This window comes from Marmota marmota, unplaced genomic scaffold, assembly GCF_001458135.2.
Source record: "Marmota marmota marmota unplaced genomic scaffold, marMar, whole genome shotgun sequence".
Classification (NCBI taxonomy): domain Eukaryota; kingdom Metazoa; phylum Chordata; class Mammalia; order Rodentia; family Sciuridae; genus Marmota; species Marmota marmota.
In genome coordinates, this window is record NW_025999842.1 from 11,355,868 (window position 1) to 11,375,318 (window position 19,451).

The 19,451-nt window shown below is 36.2% G+C and overlaps 1 protein-coding gene across 7 annotated transcripts in view; it reads right to left on the minus strand.

Annotated features, from left to right (window-relative positions):
- Nucleotides 1-19,451, minus strand: part of Bach2 (BTB domain and CNC homolog 2) — a 343,819-nt gene that overhangs the window by 96,513 nt on the left and 227,855 nt on the right. The window contains exon 1 of one of the 7 annotated variants that reach the window (XM_048809952.1): nt 2,130-2,138. The exons of the other annotated variants lie outside the window; for them this stretch is intronic. The gene's annotated coding sequence lies outside the window, so the exon portion shown is untranslated. Of the gene's footprint in view, nt 1-2,129; nt 2,139-19,451 lie in introns of those variants that run through there. 7 annotated transcript variants of the gene reach the window in all.

Sequence of the window (19,451 nt, forward strand, 5' to 3'; positions counted from 1 at the left end):
CACACCTCTTTCTACTGGATCCACTTCCAGCATCATGGGACACACTTATTCCTTAGCCCTTCCCATTCTCCAATCATCACAGTGCTTTTCTATGAACTCCCTCCAATCCATCTGTTTTTGACTGAACAATGCCAAAGTGAATTCTCCTTCTCCTATCACTGCATTATGTTCCATTAAGTTTTCTTTGTTTACTTGTTTTACTAACATTAATTAAACATTTTTCTTCTTAATACAGCAAATCCTGAAATCTTCAGCAGGACTCATAGGATCTAAGAATGAAATACTTTACAGTATAGTGAGTAACTGAGCCCAGAATAGCACGTAGGAGTCTGACAGCCAGTCTTTAAGCATTAGACAATGTGTTGAAGTATGTAGACATTAGCTGAAATCAGATCGTAAGAAAGCTTTCCAAAGGTTCTGATTTGGGTTTTGGCTGGATCTCATTCTTCTTTTTGTAGGCCAAAAAATCCCAGCTGCACATGTACATTCCATATATACCCAGATCATTTCATCATATGGTTCAGCAGTAAAAGTTAATTACTATTATTTTGTCATAGTATGTTCATCCCCTCAAGAAGCTACACAGACCACCATTCATATCAATCAAAAATATAGTAATACAAGTTCTCATTAACTTATTCACTCTTCATTCATTATTGGCTCACATCCAGAAATTAAAATGTCTGTTAGTTTTGAAGGTAAAAGTATAAATCAAAAAGTAAAAACAAAAACAAAAACAACCCCCCCCCCCCCAAAAACCCACAGTGGGAAAGCTGCAATTCACACACACACACACAAAAAAATAGAATGTTAAATTTTACAGACAACCTGTCATGTCTAGAATGTTTCAGATGAAGAGAAATGAATATGCCTTGCAGGTAATAAAAAATACCAAATTATAAACCACTTCACTTGAAGTTCCAACCATATTTCTCCCAGAAACAGTGCATTAAGTAAATACTTTTGTGAATCAAACTCTAAATTATTTAGTAATTGCTGAGTAAATTTCTGCTTTTATCAAGCATTCTTTTTTCTAAAAGTTATTTACTATAAATCTATAATGGTTAGTTTTTGTAAAAGAAAAGTTATCAAGTCTACAGAAATTTTAGAGTGCATAGTGCTATTAAAATTACTTAGTTATTACTTTTGGATTGGAAACACTTTCCAACCACATCAAGACTCAAACTTCTTACTTAAAGTGGAAAGCAATTCGATTTCAGTATTTCCTAATGGAAAACTGCAGTGCTTGTCACTTAATGTCGCTAATGCCTTAGATAGCTCAAGTAAGGGCCTGACACGGAGTAGCTAAAACATTTTGTGTTCTTTATTTACTCAAATACTCCATCTGCCTGCGTACTAGTTAGTGCCAAGGGAACTGAAATTTAAGGCTGTCGTTAGGAGGAAGCACTTGCAATCCTATCATCAAATTCTTAATAGCTCTGAATGGTTCTCGTACTTCAGTATAAACTTCCATTTTCTTTGACCTTTCAGGAGGAAGTTCAATTTACTGACACAGTTTATGATGATGCTTTTTTACTGCAAAGTTGAAAAATATACCAAAAAAATTTAAAAGTGGGGGGAGACAAATACAAGCTCTAATTTTTTTTTGCTAACTTCCTAGTTAATGTGATTTTTCTCCTATTATTTTACACATTCCAAAAATTTAAATAACTCTTTAAATTTCAAAATATCCAGTAAGAAAGTAGTGACAACTAGTAACTTTTTTTCTAGACTTAAATATAAACTTAGTGGAGATGCAGGATCTGATACAGTAGCTAATCCAGAAAAAATATTAGAATGTTGGTAACAAACTATATATATTGATCTAAAAGTCATAAAGAATTAAAGATAATTATATCTTTATATCTTAAAGATAATTACAATATATAATTACATATCACATAGCCACTAGCTTGAAAAGAATTTGAAAGCTTGTAATATTGTGTGTGACGATGTAAAGTTACAGGAGTTCTTATCTATTGATGGTTGATTCAACTTCTTTGGAAAAGAGTTTGGAATTATCTAGTAAATTGAAGATGGGCATAACTTTTTTTTTGCTCATTTAAAAAATTTTAATTTGTTATATATGACAGCAGGATGCATTACAATTAATATTACACATATGGAACATAATTTTTCATATCTCTGGTTGAACACAAAGTAGATTCACCTACTTAGGGTAATGATGTCCACTCATTCCACCATTTTTCCTACTCCCATACCCTCTCCTTTCCCCTCCCTCCCCTTTGCCCTATCTAGAGTTCATCTAATCATCCCATGTGCCCCGCCCCCCACTTAAGCACATTATGATCAACATCCTTAAATCAGAGAAAACATTTGGCATTTGGTTTTTTGGGATTGACTTACTTTACTTAGCATTATATTCTCCAACTCTATCCATTTACCTGAAAAATGCCATAATTTTATTCTCTTTTAATGCTGAATAATATTCCATTGTGTATACATACCACATTTTCTTTATTCATTCACCTACTGAAGGGCATATCCAGGTTGGTTCCACAGTTTAGCTATTGTAAATTGTGCTGCTATAAACATTGATGTGGCTGTGTCCCTGTGGTATGCTGTTTTTAAGTCCTTTGGTATAAACTGAGGAGTGGGATAGCTGGGTCAAATGGTGGTTCCATTCCCAGTTTTCCAAGGATTCTCTATACTGCTTAGCATATTGGATGCACCAATTTGTAGTCCCACCAGCAATGGATGCATGTACCTTTTCCCCCACATCCTCACCAACACTTATTGTTGTTTGTATTCTTAATAGCTGCCATTCTGACTGGAGTGAGATGAAATCTTACAGTTGTTTTGATTTGCATTTCTCTAATTTCTAGGGATGTTGAACATTTTTTCATATATTTGTTGATTGATTGTATATCTTCTTTTGAAAAGTGTCAGTTCAGTTCTTTGGCCCATTTATTGATTGGGTTTTGTTTTTTTGGTGTTAAAATTTTTAAGTTCTTTATATATCCTATAGATTAGTGCTCTATCTGATGTGCATGTGGTAAAAGTTTGTTCCAAAATTGTAGGCTCTCTATTCTCCTCACTGATTCTTTCTTTTGCTGAGAAAAGGCTTTTTAGTTTGAATCCATCCCATTTATTGATTCTTGATTCTAATTCTTGCACTATAGGAGTATTAAGGAAGCCGGGGCCTAATCCGATATGATAGAAATTTGGGCCTACATTTTCTTCTAATAGGCGCAGTGTCTCTGGTTTAATTCTTAAGTCCTTGATCCACTTTGAGTTGAGTTTTGTACATGGTGAGAGGTAGGGGTTTAACTTCATTTTGCTGCATATGGATTTCCAGTTCTCCTAACACCATTTGATAAAGAGGCTATCTTTTCTCCAATGTACTTTTTTGGCACCTTTGTCTAATATAAGATAACTGTAATTATGTGGGTTAGTCTCTGTGTCCTCTATTCTGTACCATTGGTGTTTCAATCTATTTTGGTGCCAATAGTATGCTGTTTTTGTTACTATTTCTCTGTAGTATAGATTAAGGTCTGGTATAGTGATGCTACCTGAGAAGATGTGCGTAACTTTTGACCCAGTAATCATACTCTTTGGTTATACTGTATAGATACTCGTGCATATCTTTAACAGGAACCCTCTGTAAGAGTATTCATAACAGCATTATTCAGAATAACTCCTCACTGAACCAACATAATGTTTATCAATAGCAGATTGCATAAATATATAGAGATATATATACCATTCATTTATTCATATCATGGAATAATACAAAGTAAATCAGAGCCACATGCATTACTAGTCATGGATTAGTCTCACGAACACCATGTTGAATATTAAGCTTCAGAAGTAAAGCACAAAGTAATAACATATAATCTGAGTCTAGTTCAAAAATGGGTAAACCTTAAAATCTCTAGGGATATATACTGTTATGGGCTGAATGTTTGTGTGCCCTCTCCCTCCACAAAATTCAGATGTTGAAACCTAACCCCTGAGGTGGTGGTCTTTGGAGGTGGGGTTTTGGGGAAGTAATTAGGTCAGGAGGGTGAAGCCCTCAAGAATTGAATTTGTGCCTTTACAAGAAACCCCTTCTCACTCTCCTTCTACTATGCGTGGACACAGTAAAAAGATGGCCTCTGTAAACCAGGAAGAAAGTCCTCACAAGAGACTGACCCTGTGGTACCCTGGTCTCAGATTTACAACCCCAGCACTATGAGAAATTAGACTTGTTGTTAGAGTCACCCACTATGGTACCCTGTTACAGAAGCCTGAACTAAGACACAGACAAAGGTGGTAAAATTGAAGAAAATGTTCAGAATAGAGGTTTTCTTTGGGGCAAGAGAGTGGTCATTGGAAAGGGTACTAGAGTGTCTCAGGGTGTTGCCACAATGTTCAATTTCTTGATGTTGGTGCTAAGTTAATTTGATACTAAATTGTACATTTGTTTCATGTACTTTTACGTATCTACATTATATTTTGTTAAAAAAACCCCCCAAAACCCAAAGCAGCTCCCCCAAAGTTAAAGATTGGAAGAAAGGGCTAACAATTCATGTCTTTATGGAGAACCTGTGCAGGTTCTTTCACCAGATTAGATAGGTCGTAGGTGGGCTTTGGGTTTCAAATGAAACACACACAAGAATCCTTAAAGGTAAGCAAACCTAACCACTTCAATGGGCTGAATATAAGGATAAAGCCTTTTGGGAGATGCTGAGAAATACGAGCTCAGGCTTTTGCTAGAGAGTGAACTATTTTCAGAGATTCCCATGTTTTCTTCTTTCTTGTGAAAAACCAAACTATTTCATGTCTCTGTTTCCTTCTCTAACATGAGGGAAGAGGTGACCTCTAAGATGTTTCCAGTTCTATTTTCTATGGTTCTATGAAAGTACAGAAACTTTAGGAAAGGCTTGAAACATGCTTCTCTAACTGTAGTTCCCAAGAAAACTTTTTAGGAAGTGATAATGCTCAAAAGAACACAGCTGGTGGGAGGAAAAAATGTCATCACATAACTTTTGAGGGAGACAAAGACGACCGATTCAATGAAAAGTGTGAAATTTCCCCCTTATAAATGAAGTCATCCCAAAAGAAAGATAAACCAAAAGCCACTTTTTGCAAATTAATGAAACATGGTGTCCACTGGTAGTGAACAATAGGTTGATATTTTGTTCTCATTCCTGGACAGCGCTAGGGTGCATAGGACATGGCCTGTCTTGGAAACCATCTTAGGCATATAGTGCTAGAGTCAGCAGGGTGTTGGTCCTCTGAATCTTCATCCTGTCATATCAGGCCAGACTGTTTAGGGGGGCAGGGAGAAGGCTCTAGCTTGGATTTAACAATAACATAGTACATAAATTCTCACCTCAAAAAGGAAAGAATTCCATGTTTTGAAATCTCTGTGTGAAAGGGACTCCATGCCTGGCTGTCCAAGATGCATGATTACTGTTAATGGTGTTTGGGTGGTGGTGGGGATGTAGGCAGAGCAGGAAGGAAGTGGAATTGGGAATGGGAAGATTAGGAGCAGCAGTTTTGTGATCACCTACCCTGTTTTTTTTCCTGTATTTTGATGTTTGCTTTTGGTTCTTTTATGGTAATCCCCCAACTCAGGGTGCAGCTGACACGCCACTTATTCTCCTGGGGTAGGTCGTTTTCTACCCTTGACAAGCTTTCTTTTCTATGTTGTCACTTCCAGTTTGTGTCTGCTGTTACTTCTTTGTATCTGTGTTCTCCATTTATATTCATTTCTCATACATCAATCTCTGCTTCACGTTAGCATTTGCCTCTTGCCTATTAGGAGTTAGAGGACACAGAAAAGTCATTTCTTTTCTGCTTCTTTCTTTATCAGGTCATCTGTGTGAAATATTCTCTCCCAGCATCTCCTTCCCTCCCCTTCTAGCCAGAGAAATATTACCCTAGAGCTTCATGCTGCTAATGTGAGAAGAAGTTGTGAACAGTGATTAGAAGGCTAAATGAGGTGGTAGAGCCTATTTACTTCATTAAGGTTCCTTCAGGGAAAAGCAGGGATGGGAAACTGAGAGATAAGGGTTAATGCTAAAAGAATAAAAGATCCATTTGACTCAGAGCAGTCTCAGTCTGCCTGGATTCTATCAGACACCCTTCTCCATGGGGAAATCATTACAGAGAAATGACATGCAAAGTGCGCCATAAAGCATCTGAGTCAAACCAGAGGGAGGATGACTCAACGGATCGTTTTACATTTTAATAGAAGGCGCTGCAGATTTGTACCTAGTGCACAGTTCAACACAGGGCTGGCGACTCCTCCCCAAAACTTCTTCATCGGTAGGAGGGGAGTTCCCAGAACCTGTCTTATTCTGTCTTAGAAGAGAACCAAGTCAAAACTCACAACAGAGAATCAGAGACTAAGAAAAGACAACAGATAGTCAAACACAGAAAAAAGGGGAGATGGCAAGTCTAATTCCAACTTTAGCATTACTGTTAAACAACCTGAAAGACTGAACTCAGTAATTAGTGGACTTCCAGTCTGATAAACCTGGGGGGTGGGGAGCAGGAGGGGAGGGAGAAGACAAGGAGGGAGGAATGGAAGAGAGAGGAGAGAGCAAAGAAAAAAACACCTAAGTGTTAAAATCAAATCATTTTGTTTTCTTCAAATTAGTCTCAAAAGATTTTATTATGACAATTACTGTCAGAAGATTACCCATCAGGTCAGTGACATGGCTGGGCTGGAGTTTCCATGTGAATTCAAGAAAGAGTATCAGTACTGTCTTTGTTCCTAGCCTGTTCTCTGAGCTAGCTATTGCTTGCAGGTACTAACATGTGTAACTTGCCAAAGGTAGATTCAACTGACCAGGAATTATGATGCTACAGATTTGATTATCAAGTCTAACTCCTTCTTGATGTGTGTGGGGTCACACACAGACACACTTTTGACAGAAAGGTCTGCCTTTTCATAAAGAATGTCTGTAGTTATTCATCCTTGGGATCTCTACTGCTGCCTGCCCTGACTCCTGAGAGGACACGCCACTTAAAGGTGGGAAATAGAAGTGAGTTACTGAGGCTTGGAAGAAATATAGCCTTCACAGGAAAGATTCTTAATAAAAGGAAACTTGCTTCCTTTACACATTGGGGTCGGTCTTGTGGATGACATGGTTCTGTTCTGAAATATCATCTTCTCTGTAGGGATGCAAGGTGGAATGGATAAAGTTGAGATTGCAAGATGGTTCACTTGGTAACTAAGAAAACAAAAACTCAGCACCAAAGGAGGCAAGCATCTAATGGGGACAGACATGTTGTCTGGTACCAGGCTCATTCAGGAAATATTTCAAGAAAGGTGTGTGAATTTCCACTGAAGTCTGGGCACCCCAACTCCTTTTTTTCCCCCATTTAAGAACAATTACTATCACAAGGTTAAGATTATTGGTTGGCAGTATGTTAAACCCCACATTAGGTAATAAAGAATTTGGACCATCTGTCAGCATACAGAAGGTCAAATAGAGCTAGAAAATTAACATACAGGTGAAAGGCTCTCCTGAGAGCATGTGGAAAAGACAGGAGGTCAATGAAGAGGAATAGGAGAAACCAGGATGAGCTTGGAGCCTTCCAGGTCCCTGTCCTGTCCTTGGCAGCTTCTTAGAGTGATGCATATTACCACCAAAAGGCAGTGACACAAATGCTTCACAGCACTGAGCATGCTGTTTAAAATCCAAATTGTCTCACACGCACACTCTACCACATTTTCATGTGGTTTACCTCACCAAGTAGGCTTCAAACAAAGAAAAACATATATTCAAGAAGATATTTTCTAACTCATTAATTACAAAAAGTCAAATTGCATGCCAAAAGGGTAGAAAGTTCCCCCCTCCCCAAATGATCAGGAATGGGTGACTCTTTGGCTAGATGATCCCAAAGAAGCATGGAAAGTAGTGGACGGGAAGACGCTGCTTGGTACTTTCTTGATGCTACAAAGGACCCACTTCTCATTTTTCCTTCCATCCTTAGATAGTGGCTTCCATTTGAATCCTACCCTTTTACTTCCTAGCTATAGAACTCTGGACACATTAATTATATTCCACAATACTTGGTCTTCCCATATTCAAAATGGTTCTACAGATTAAATGAGATGAAACAATAAAGTATTTAGGAGTCCTTTGTTTACAGTAAATACTCCACAAATAAAACCTGTTAGTATGAAAAGGAAAAAATTGCATTTTATGTAAATTTGTAATTCTGAACATATTGAGCATTTTTTATATTGAGGTAAACCTGGATGGCATGAAGAAGGATACTGGTTGCAAGATTCTCCTGCTTAAATCTAGAGAAAGGCCAATTTGCATCCAAGGCCTGTGAGAGAATGATGGGATAAAGTGTGGGTTCTTGTGCTTTCTGGCAACTCTGGGCATGACATCCTTGCAGCCTTTCTTCTACAAAGTCCTACAATGACCATGAAGGTCAAAGAAGGCAATGGATCTGAGAGCTCTCTGAGAAGTGTAAATAACTCTTTGTGCATCAAGAATTAGCCTTACCACCATTTGGTTAATTCTACACATAATTATATCAAGAAGATCTGTTCTTATGAGCACATAACCCTGATATATTTCTCTCTCATGCCAAAAGAAGGCTCCTGGAAGATGGGGAGCTTGTATTGATTCTAAAAAAACATTACTTAAGGTTCCATCCTTTCCTATTTGTTAGAAATGTGTGTTTTGAATATTCTCCAGTCCTCTTACAAGCATTCCCTATTTTCTCTCTCTGCTACCTCCTGCATATACATTTGCACAAATCAGATCCCTCATCTATCATGTGAGGCAGTATACATAGTGAGTGGTGATGAGCCAGGCTCCAAGGCCAGATTGCTTGCACCTAAATGATCATGATGCCACCTCAGACAAACCATGCAAGCTCTCTACAGATTCCTCATCTGAGCCTAGTTGTCATAGGGAGTAAGTGACTTAACACACAAGCATGCAAAATTTCTGGAACAATTCCTGGTGTGTAGTAAGCACTCACTAAATCCTGCATATATCCACAGCTTCTAGAGGCAGCACACTGAGTGCAGGCTCTGGAGACAAATGCCTGGCTTTGGTTTCTGACTCTCCCACTTGCTGGTGGCAGAATCTTGGGCAAGAGATTCAGCTTTTCTTTGCCTCAGTTTCCCAATCTGTACAAAGAGGATATGATAAAGGGTACCTATTACATATGGTGGTGAGGATTAAACCATTCCACATTTGTTTGTTTGTTAATTCACTATTTCACTTATTTCACTTATTTAACTTATATTTAAATAGCCCCCAGAAGATGATTGGCTCACAGAATTCTCAACTGTATCCTGGAGATGATGATTTCAGCGTGACTAAGCTCAGTGAACACTGCCTGGGGCTCATCCCTGAGATCAGACACGGCTGTGGAGGGTCAGGAATCCAGAATAGATGGTGGGAGGAAGGTTTCTAATCTTCATTCCAAGGTTAGACAAGCAACTCTTCCTCATATGCTATGGGAATGTGTTTTAATTCTACTCACAGTGGTCTGATGACAAATTCTTCTAAAAATTTAAAATTTGAAACTGTAAGACATCAGAATCAATGCAACCAATGTAAAAATAAATCACTCATGATCTTTCTGGGAATGTGGAGTTGCATTTGAATAGCAACCCCTAAGAACTGTCCTCTGTGGATGGTTTTCTAATCAACTCAGAAAAGAACTGATTAAAAAATCAGCATATGTGCTGTTAAGTTCCCTATTCCAATGCCTTCAGAGCTCTTCAGAAAGGTAAAAGATGTTCACCTGTTTAAAAAAATTGCGTGTGTCTAAGGAAGACACTTAAAACCAAAAAGAAGTATCACCTTCCTAAAAAAAAAAAATCAAATCAAATAGCCCAGCAGAAGTTCACATGAAATGCCCAACAATGCTTCTTTTCAATAGAACTCAGGCTGAGAGAAAGACATTCTTAGATTCTGAGCTTTCCCTGGTAACCTAGGTTGCAAAGGATACCAAAAGAGACTCACACCAGGAATTCTTCGTTAGAATGCCAGTCAAGGAAAGGTTCATAATCTCCTTTGGATTTTAAATTCTATGTGTCTGTGAGGAGGAAACCCATTTAGTATTTTGAACAATTGGAAAAGAAGATTAAACCAGATTTTGTCTATAAAGATATGCTACTCTATGGGCTACACTCATCAAAGCAGAAGGAAACAGCTTTTGAGGCTATCACACTGTTATTCTCTTTCATATTGTGGTTATACAGAGACTACTGGTTTAATTAGAATGGAAATTGATACACAGAGAAGCACACCAAGGGTATCTAGTGTATTAGCCTGACATTCGGAACCAAAGCTTGATCACTTAAAATTGACCAGATTTGAAATCTATTAAGATCTCTTAATTATTTGGATGTGCTCACAGTTATTGCTTTCTTTTAAGGAAACATGAAAAGCTTTAAGATTAATATACCACTTTCCAAAGCTTTCTCATGCAGATTGGACTAGACACTGTGGTCTTTACGGAATGATCATTACTTAGTTAATGAACTCAATGCACTGAACATTTCCCAGCCACCTGAAACTTCAAAGTATTGTGTGAGTTTTTGGCCAATTAATTATCAATTACAACATCATAAAACATTAGCACAAAAATAGGAATAATGAAATTTAATTATACATTATTCTTCTGAGTTGCTGCAAATACTATACAAGACTGATTCTGATTAATAATTCATTCAGCAATAAAGTATCAGGAAAGATAATTATGCAGTGCCACAATTCTCACACTGATTTCTATAATTACAGATTACAACAGTGTTAGCAATTTAAAAGGTTAGAGAACTGTGGTAATTTGCTATGTCATCCGCAGCTATATTAATGTCTCTCTTTGAGCACCAAAGATAATTGAAAATATAATAATGGACCAAATCAGATGGCTTGCCCATGTTCTCCTCACCTAGAACATCTCCAACCTGAGTACATTAGTAAAGTCAAGTCCTTAGTAATTGGCTTCTTACCTTATTTAAGTAGCCTCACTATTTGGTTTACAGCTAATCAAAGGCAGACAATATGCAGGTATACAAGCCTAACTATGCAAACACAGGAACAAAATGTATAGAAAAGGTACATGACTACAGCCACTTTTTGTGTGTTAACTTGTGTCTGCTGTGACTGTGAATATAAATAGATTCATACCTGTATAATTTCCTCTCAGGCTATTAAACACTAAGTCAAGGGACACACATAATGGAATTTGAGTCTCTTTGGTGATACAATTAAGTAAACAGCACTTGAAAAGATGCAAAGTTACAACTACTCTCTCAGTTGTTTATATATTGTGACACACCAAACTACTTCTGCCTTTGAGTTCTAATATACCCCGAGAAAGAAAAGAGACTCATCCTGCTAGAAATACTTATTCTGCTATGCTTTCATTCCTTGGGGGTGAGGAGGAACTTGGCTAGAAATTGATAGCCTCTTCTCATAATCAGTATATAAAAGAGAATTTTCACCTGGGGATAAGCCCAAGAGAACTAAACACACAGTTCCACATAAATATCACTTTCTTCTCTGCTCTTTCTTGATATTTTTAGAAGAGATTTATAAGATATCTTGGCTTTACTCTCCTGAATGCCTTAAGTATCTAACTTCATGTTCAACTAACATGGAGAAACAGATGGAAAATTCACTGGGACTAAAATCTTAGGCATTATTTAAATGAGTTCCTTGCAGAGTCTTTTGTGTGTCTTGCTGGGACCAGGGGCTCCTTATTTTGGTATGCCACAGTAGGGATGCAAGATATCATTAAAGTTGGCTCCCCAAAAAGATGACAAAGGAAGATAGGGTAAAAAAGCACTTGTATTTCAGTGGTAGAAGGCACTTGTTGATGATCTGATTGAATCTGCTTATTTAAAAATTGTGCAAGTTTAGACTCAAAGATATTAAACAATGTACTCAAGATCAGAGAATGATTTAGTAACTGAAATGGAAGGAGAACCCACGTGTGTCTGATTTCTAGGTTTCCACCACATCGTATTGGAGAAGATATAGGATCAAGAGGGCCATGGGTGAGCACATGGAGATAATTTTGGTTCTGAATGTAAATCTATTTACTTATATTTCATTTCTATAATAGGGTTATAGATACGATTGGAGGTGAGTAGAGGAAGAGTCATTTTAAGAGAACATCATAGAACTGCAGCTCTTCATGTCTTTGTTCATATGAAAATAAAGATGGGTTTTCTTTCTGTCATGAGCACCATTACAAAACAGGACATTGTTTTTAATAATGCTTAATCAGCTTTCTCCCCAGGTTACATGTAGGCGAATGGCACAAGACCATATTGTAGGATGCCACACTAAATACAAATTTCCTTTGCCTCTTTTCAACTACTTTTAAAAAACTTTAGTCCCAGCAGGGAAGCAAAACAGGCTCAAACAAATTGGTTGTTGAATCTGGAAGGAGACCCCCAGCAGAGGATATTATTCCCTGTTTCAAGTAGTGTACATGCAAATTTGAGATGGGATAAAAAGGGCAAGAGGATTCTGATCCCACGTTTGCAAGGTCTTGCATGGATTTACATTATGAATTTCCTCTAACATTTTATTTTGAAAGATTCCAAATTTACTGAAAAAATCAAAGAATTTTACCATGAATAACTAACTACAGGTCAAGCATCTCTAATCCAAAAATCTGAAACCTTCCAAAATCTAAAATTTGAGCACTGAAATGACACCAAATTGGAAAATTAAACCTTGTTTCATGCACAAAATTAAAAACATTGTATGACTCCCATCTGTATGTATATTAAACATAAATTGAATTATTATAAAGGGGTCCCATTCTCCAGATATCTCATTATGTATATGCAAATATTCCATTTCAAAATCCAAAAAAGTCCCAGGTATATGCAAATATTGCAAACAAAACAAAAACAAATCAAAATACCAAATACTTTTGATCCTAACAAGTTTGGATAAGGGATAGTCAACCTGTATCTACATACTATTTAGATTCTATAATTAACACACTTCTTTTTAAATTTTTATTTTTAGTTGTAGATGGACACAATATCTTTATTTTATTTATTTATTTTTATGTGGTGCTGAAGATCAAACCCAGTGCCTCACACATGTGAGGCAAGCGCTCTACTACTGAGTTACAGCCCCAACCCCAATATGCATCTTTTGTAGTATACCTACCCAGCATTCTATCCACTCACTAATCCATCTTATTTTTTAAATGCATATTAAAGCAAAATGCAGAATTCAGCATACTTTCCCCTAAGTATTTTAGCAGACATTGTATTTTCTAAAGTTTCAGATTTTCTTAATAGTTTTTTTTTCTTTTGAGGTAACATTTACATGCAGTGAACTACATAAACCTTAAGTATACATTAATTGAGTTTTGACAAACCTCTGTAATCCATGTCTTATCAGTCTATGAATATGACCATCACTCTAGAAAATTCCTGGTGTCCCATCTCAGTTAACTCCTGCCAAAGGCAACCACTGCTCTAATGTTTGTGGAACATAAATGAATTTTGTCTGCCCCAGAATGGATGGATGAATTTCAAAACTGTTCAAGTAGCTAAGTGTTGTTCTGTTTTTCTTCTTTCAACCAACACATACTCATTGAGCGCTTACAAAAAGCTACACACAGTAGAAACCAGTGACAACAAAATAATTCTTTCATTAAATTAGGAAAACGACTTCAATGGCGGTGAGAACCATGGGATTAATTATATCTCTGGGGCAATGTGGATGCACAACCCAAAGGAAAGCCACACACCACACCCTGCGCCTGTTATTCATTTGGAAACTTGCTGACTCAATAGAAAAATAAAACCCAAACCCATACCCAGAGAAAAATGAGGGTGCTGCAGGATCCTTGGAGTGAATCTGAAGAATAAAAAGACTTTTTTTTTTTTTTTTTAAATATCCATTTTAAGACCAATGTTGTTGCTCTGTTAATTGTCTCAATGTGTCAAACCCAAAAAGCAATCAAATCACAGCCCTTGGTTTTACAGAGCTACAAAATCATGAAGGAGGCTACCAAAGGAGATGAAAACCTCCCTATTTCTTTTCCTTTAACTCAACTATGTAGCTTTTGGTTTGAGTTCTAATTTACCAGCACCTGAATTATTGCTGAGGAGATGATACCCTTGATGCAAATAGTATTGGGCTACCTTATTTTGCAAGAGCTCAACAATGGCACACTTCACAGATCCAGCACTCAAACCCGCTTAAAATGTTCTTCTGTAGCAACTCCAATACTCTTAAAAGTTCTTCATGAACTTCTTGTTATGGATTGAACTGTGTCTCCCACTCCATCTCAAAGAAATGGTGAAGCCTGAACGCCAGTGCTTTGAAATGTGTTCTTAGTTGGAGACAGGGTCACTGCAGATATAATTAACTAAAATGAAACCATAATGAAGCAGGGTGTGCCCCATCCAATATGACTGGTGTTCACCTAAGCAAACTCCATGTGGATATAGAAACACAGGGAAACACCACACAAAGAAGGAGGCAGGAATTGGATCCATGCAGCTGCAAGCCAAGGATACCAAGGTCACCAACACCAGACACTAGCCAAGGAAGTCCTCTTCGCTATAGAGTTCTGAGGGAGCCTGGCTCTACAACACCCTGATTTTGATGTCTAGCTTACTATGAGACAATACATTACTATTCTAAGCCTCCCAGTTTGCGACACTTTGCTATGTCAGCAGTGGGGAACTAATAGAACTGAAAAAAAAAGGTTTTTTTTTCTTTTTGATAATTAAAAAAAAAAACAAAGTATAGTTCTGGTGTTGTGGCTCAGTGGTAGAGTGCTTACCTAGCATGCATGAGGCACTGGGTTTGATCCTCAGCACCACAAAAAATAAATAAAATAAAGGTATTGTGTCCATCGACAACTAAAAATTAAAAAAAAAAACCCTGAAGTATAATTTACAAGAATAAAACTATGCCAACCTTAGAAGGACACATTAGTGATTTTCTTCCAACTAAATTCACTCATATAACTCCCTCATCCAGGTCAAGAGTATTACCAGCACCCCAGAATTCTTCATGGCCTGTCCCGTTCTGTTCTCACCAAGATAACTGCTATTCTAACTTCTTCACCAGCAATTACTTTTGCCTTTTTTTAAACATTAAATAAATGGAATAATTTATTTCACGTGTTTGCTTCTTTTGTACAACATTATCATTGTAAGATTTATCCGTGTTGTTGGGTATAATTGTGTTTTTATTTTCCTAAAAATGATTTAGAAAAATCTCATTACTTTTTTTATTTTTATTTATTTTTACTTTGGTTGGTATAAAGTGAAAGTATCCACAATTTCCCCAGCTCAATTTCCCAATCACATGGTTCCATTTTCTAGAGGCAATAAATTCTTCTTCTGTATCTTTCTACAGGTATGTTTTGCCTATTTAAGCAAAGATATATACAGCCAGAGATAACACTTCTTCTTTTGTACACAAAGTTTACCTATCATATCATTATCATGTACATTGATTTTTCACTTGAATATCTCTCCACGCCAGTATATAAAATCTTTCTCATTCTTGTTTTATGGTTTCACAGAGTTCCATTTTAATTTATATAACCCACTCCACTATAAAACTTATATACTATTGCTTACTGAAAGCTATTTGGGGTTGTTGTCAATCATGTGTTATTATTACAAAAGGTACAAGGTTTAGGCCTTGTAATTTTATACATGTGAAGTATACTTATATGTTTTCCCCGAAGTGCAACTGCTGGATCAAAGGATACAAAGTGGTCTTCTCTTGTCCATGGTTTCATTTTCTGAGGTTTTAGCTATTTACATCAAGCAAAGTTTGAAAATACTGATTAGAAAATTCCAGAAATAAATAATGCACAAGTTTCCCATAATGCATCATTCTGAGTAGAGTGATGAAATCTTTTTACCATTTGACTCTGTCCTGCCCAAGAATTGTCCTTTGTCTAGCGTCTCCATGTTGTATATGCTGCTAGCCCATTAGTCACTTACTAGCTATCTCCATTATCAGATAGAATGCTGCAGTATTGTAGTGCTTGTTTTCAAGTAACCTTGAATTTATTTATTGATAATCCCAAGGCACAAGAATAGTGATGCTGGCTAATGGATATACCAAAGAAAAGCTGTAAACTGCTTCACTTTAAGTAAAAAGGTGGAAGTCTCCCCTACTTGTAGATATTAATAATTTGTCCTGAGATTATTTTAGTATTTTTAACATTTATTTTTAAAAGTAAGTTCTTGATCCATTCAGAATTTATCTTGGCATAAATATGAACCATTAATTCTTTCCCCAGATAGCTATTTAGTTTTCCCAACACAATGTATTCAATAATCCAGTTTTGTTTCACTGATCTGAGATTTATCTTTAATATAAACAAACTTTTCAAATGTAATTGAAGTTATTTCTGAACTCTATATTGTGCTGTTGACTTGTCTCTATTCTTGACTATTTTTTTTATTTTAAAAGCCTTTTTATTCACATGAACTTCAGCACTAGCTTGTTTGGTCACAAAATATTCTGTTGGCATTATTTATTTATTATGAGATAGAGTCTTGCTATATTGCTCAGGCTAGGCTCAAGTGATTTTCCCTGCACAGTCTCCTGAACAACTGAGACTACAGTAGTATGCTACTATGCCTGGCATCTAATGGTATGTTTATTGGAATCAAGTTAAATTTGTGATATCGACATTTATTATCTTAGAATAGAGATTACCTTTCCACTCATTCACATTTTTGTTTTTGCTTTGCATCTCAGGAGAACTTTTAAAGTTTTTTTATTTATAGAAATGAAAATGTATATGTTACATATGTCTTGATAAGGTAAATTCCTGTATTTATATGCATAGTTATATCTATATATGCTTATGTATAGATTTAATATTTTTCTTTTTTGCTGCTCTAAATATGATCTATGATCTTTTCTTTAATCGTATCTTCTAGCTAGCTGCTAATCAAGTATATGAAGAAAATTCATTTTTACATAATGAATTGGTAGTTAATGAGTTCTGTTACTGTTTGTAACATTTTCCCAGTTGATTCATAGAAACAAGCATACAACCCAAGTATACATCATATCACCTGCAAATAATAAACATTAGGTTAACTTCTTTCTTTGATATGTGTGTGTGTGTGTGTGTGTGTGTTTTCCTGGGCACTGGATCCAGGGCCTTGCGCATACTAGGCAAGCACTTTGCCACTAAGTTATATCCCCAGCCTTGGATTTTTTTTTTTAAAGAATTTTATTTTCACAATAACTTTATTTTATTTATTTTTACGTGGTGCTGAGGATTGAACCCAGGGCCTCACAAGAGCTAGGCAAGCACTCTACTGCTGAGCTACAGCCCTAGCTCCAGACTTGGACTATATCTACTTCCAATTTCTTTCTTTTGTTCTTCCTTGACTAGTACATTTAGAATAATATTAAAGATGAGTTATAACAGCGGGAAACCCTGTCTTCACTGTTTCTGATATAAAATGAATCCTAGTGTTTTCCTAATAAGCATAATGCCTAATTCATGGTGTGTGTATGTGTGTGTGTGTGTGTATCTATATAATCATAGTAAGGAGGTATCTATCATTTTTAATTTTATAAAGTGGATAATTTTAATCCATTTTAATGGAAAATGGATGTGAATTACATTGTCTTTTATATTATCAATGAGGATGACCAAATGTCTTCTATAAAGATGTATTAATAAGAAAAATTATGATAGTAGATTTTCTAATACTTTACCATTCTTGTACCTCTGCAATGAATTTCATTTGCTTATGGTGTATTGTTCTTATAAAATGCTGCTAGACTCTGCTAATATTTATTTAGTGCTTTATATAGTGATTGATCTGATAAATTCTCCTTCTCTTTAGAAATTAGTATGGCTAAACTATATTTCTTAAAAAATTAGACGAATTCTAGACAGGGCAGAGAGGTGGAAGGGGAAGGGAAGGGGTATGAGGTTAGAAATGATGGTGGAATGTGATGGTCATCATTATTCAAAGACATGAATTGGTGTGAATATACTTTTTATACAACCAGAGATATGAAAAATTGTGCTCTATATGTGTAATATAAATTGTAATGCATTTCACTGTTATATATAAATTTTAAAAATTAATATAAATAAATAAATAAAAAGAAAAAATATGCATTTCATTTAGATTTTCAGATTAGTAAAAAGTTGAGTAAATGGACTTTGAATCCTTTTTAATTATCTTATAGTTACTTTATTATTTCCCCTATTTTATTGACAAAGTAAGCTAAAGTTTCCTCTATTACACTGATATTTTCAAATAATGTGCTTTTTATTTATTAATTCTTGAATTTTTCTGTTTTTAAATTCGTGGTTTTTAGCTTTAGCTTTATTATGTCTTTTCTGCTGTTCTTACGTTTGTTTTGTTATTCTTTTTCTAACTCTTTGAGTTAGATGCTTTATATGTGTCTATTTTCACTGTTTTCCAAGATAAGCATTGTAGAACTTCTTTCTGGACCACTGCTTTCTGCAGTATCTACTGGATTCTGAAAGGAAGACACTTAGATCTTATTGGTTTTACATAACAGATTATATATACATGAGCCATAAGAAATTGGTCATTTTAAAGATGTTAGAAAAGATCACTAAAGGAACCCTGTAATGAGTCTGTTCTTTCCATTGTTAAGGGAAAACTCCCACATATGAACACATAGTCCATACCATAATAACATAATACCACATAAGTATAGAGACAAGGTATACAAATAAAACAATATAAACTTTGACATGAAAATAATCTTTAGCAGGAATCCATTTAGTTGATTCTGACTTAAGTTTCTTTTCTGGCTTTAACTTAAAAGCAATTCACGGTAACAGTGCTGGGTTTTGTGTGGAATATGTGTCATGGTGGGATCAGAAGACAAGGAGGGAAGCTTGTTGGGAAGCTCTTGTGACAGTTCAGGTGAGCGATGATGATGGCTTGGACTAGGGAGGGAGTGTAAGACTGGTGACTGGAGGCTGTATTTGCCATATAGTGAAAAGGTAGAGCTGACGGGACTTACCGATGGATTGGATGTGGAGTAAATGAGAATGAAGAATTAAGGATGACTTTGAGAATTTTAGCTTGAGCAATTAAGACTGGGAATATCATTTTCTGAAAAGGAAAACTCCAGGGAGGATCATTTTGGGGGGCCAAGACTAAAAGAAATTGTTCTTTCTCAGTAGCTTGTCTATTAAAATCATCTCATACAACTCTCCATAAGCTGGTCTTACTGTGTTTTGTTTCTATCGCAGCTCCATATGATTGTGTGTGCTGTTCCCACACCTGAAGTGCCCTGCGCAATCTCCTCTGTCTTGCAAACATTTGCTCATCCTTCAGAAATAATCTCAAATGTCAGCTCCATTGGTTACCATTCTGACTCCTGCAGCCACAGTTGGAGATTCATGCTGAAGCTTCCCCAACACCCCAGCCATCTCAGAATCATGGAACTGCTTATACATCTGTCACTGACACCCAGGGCAAGTTC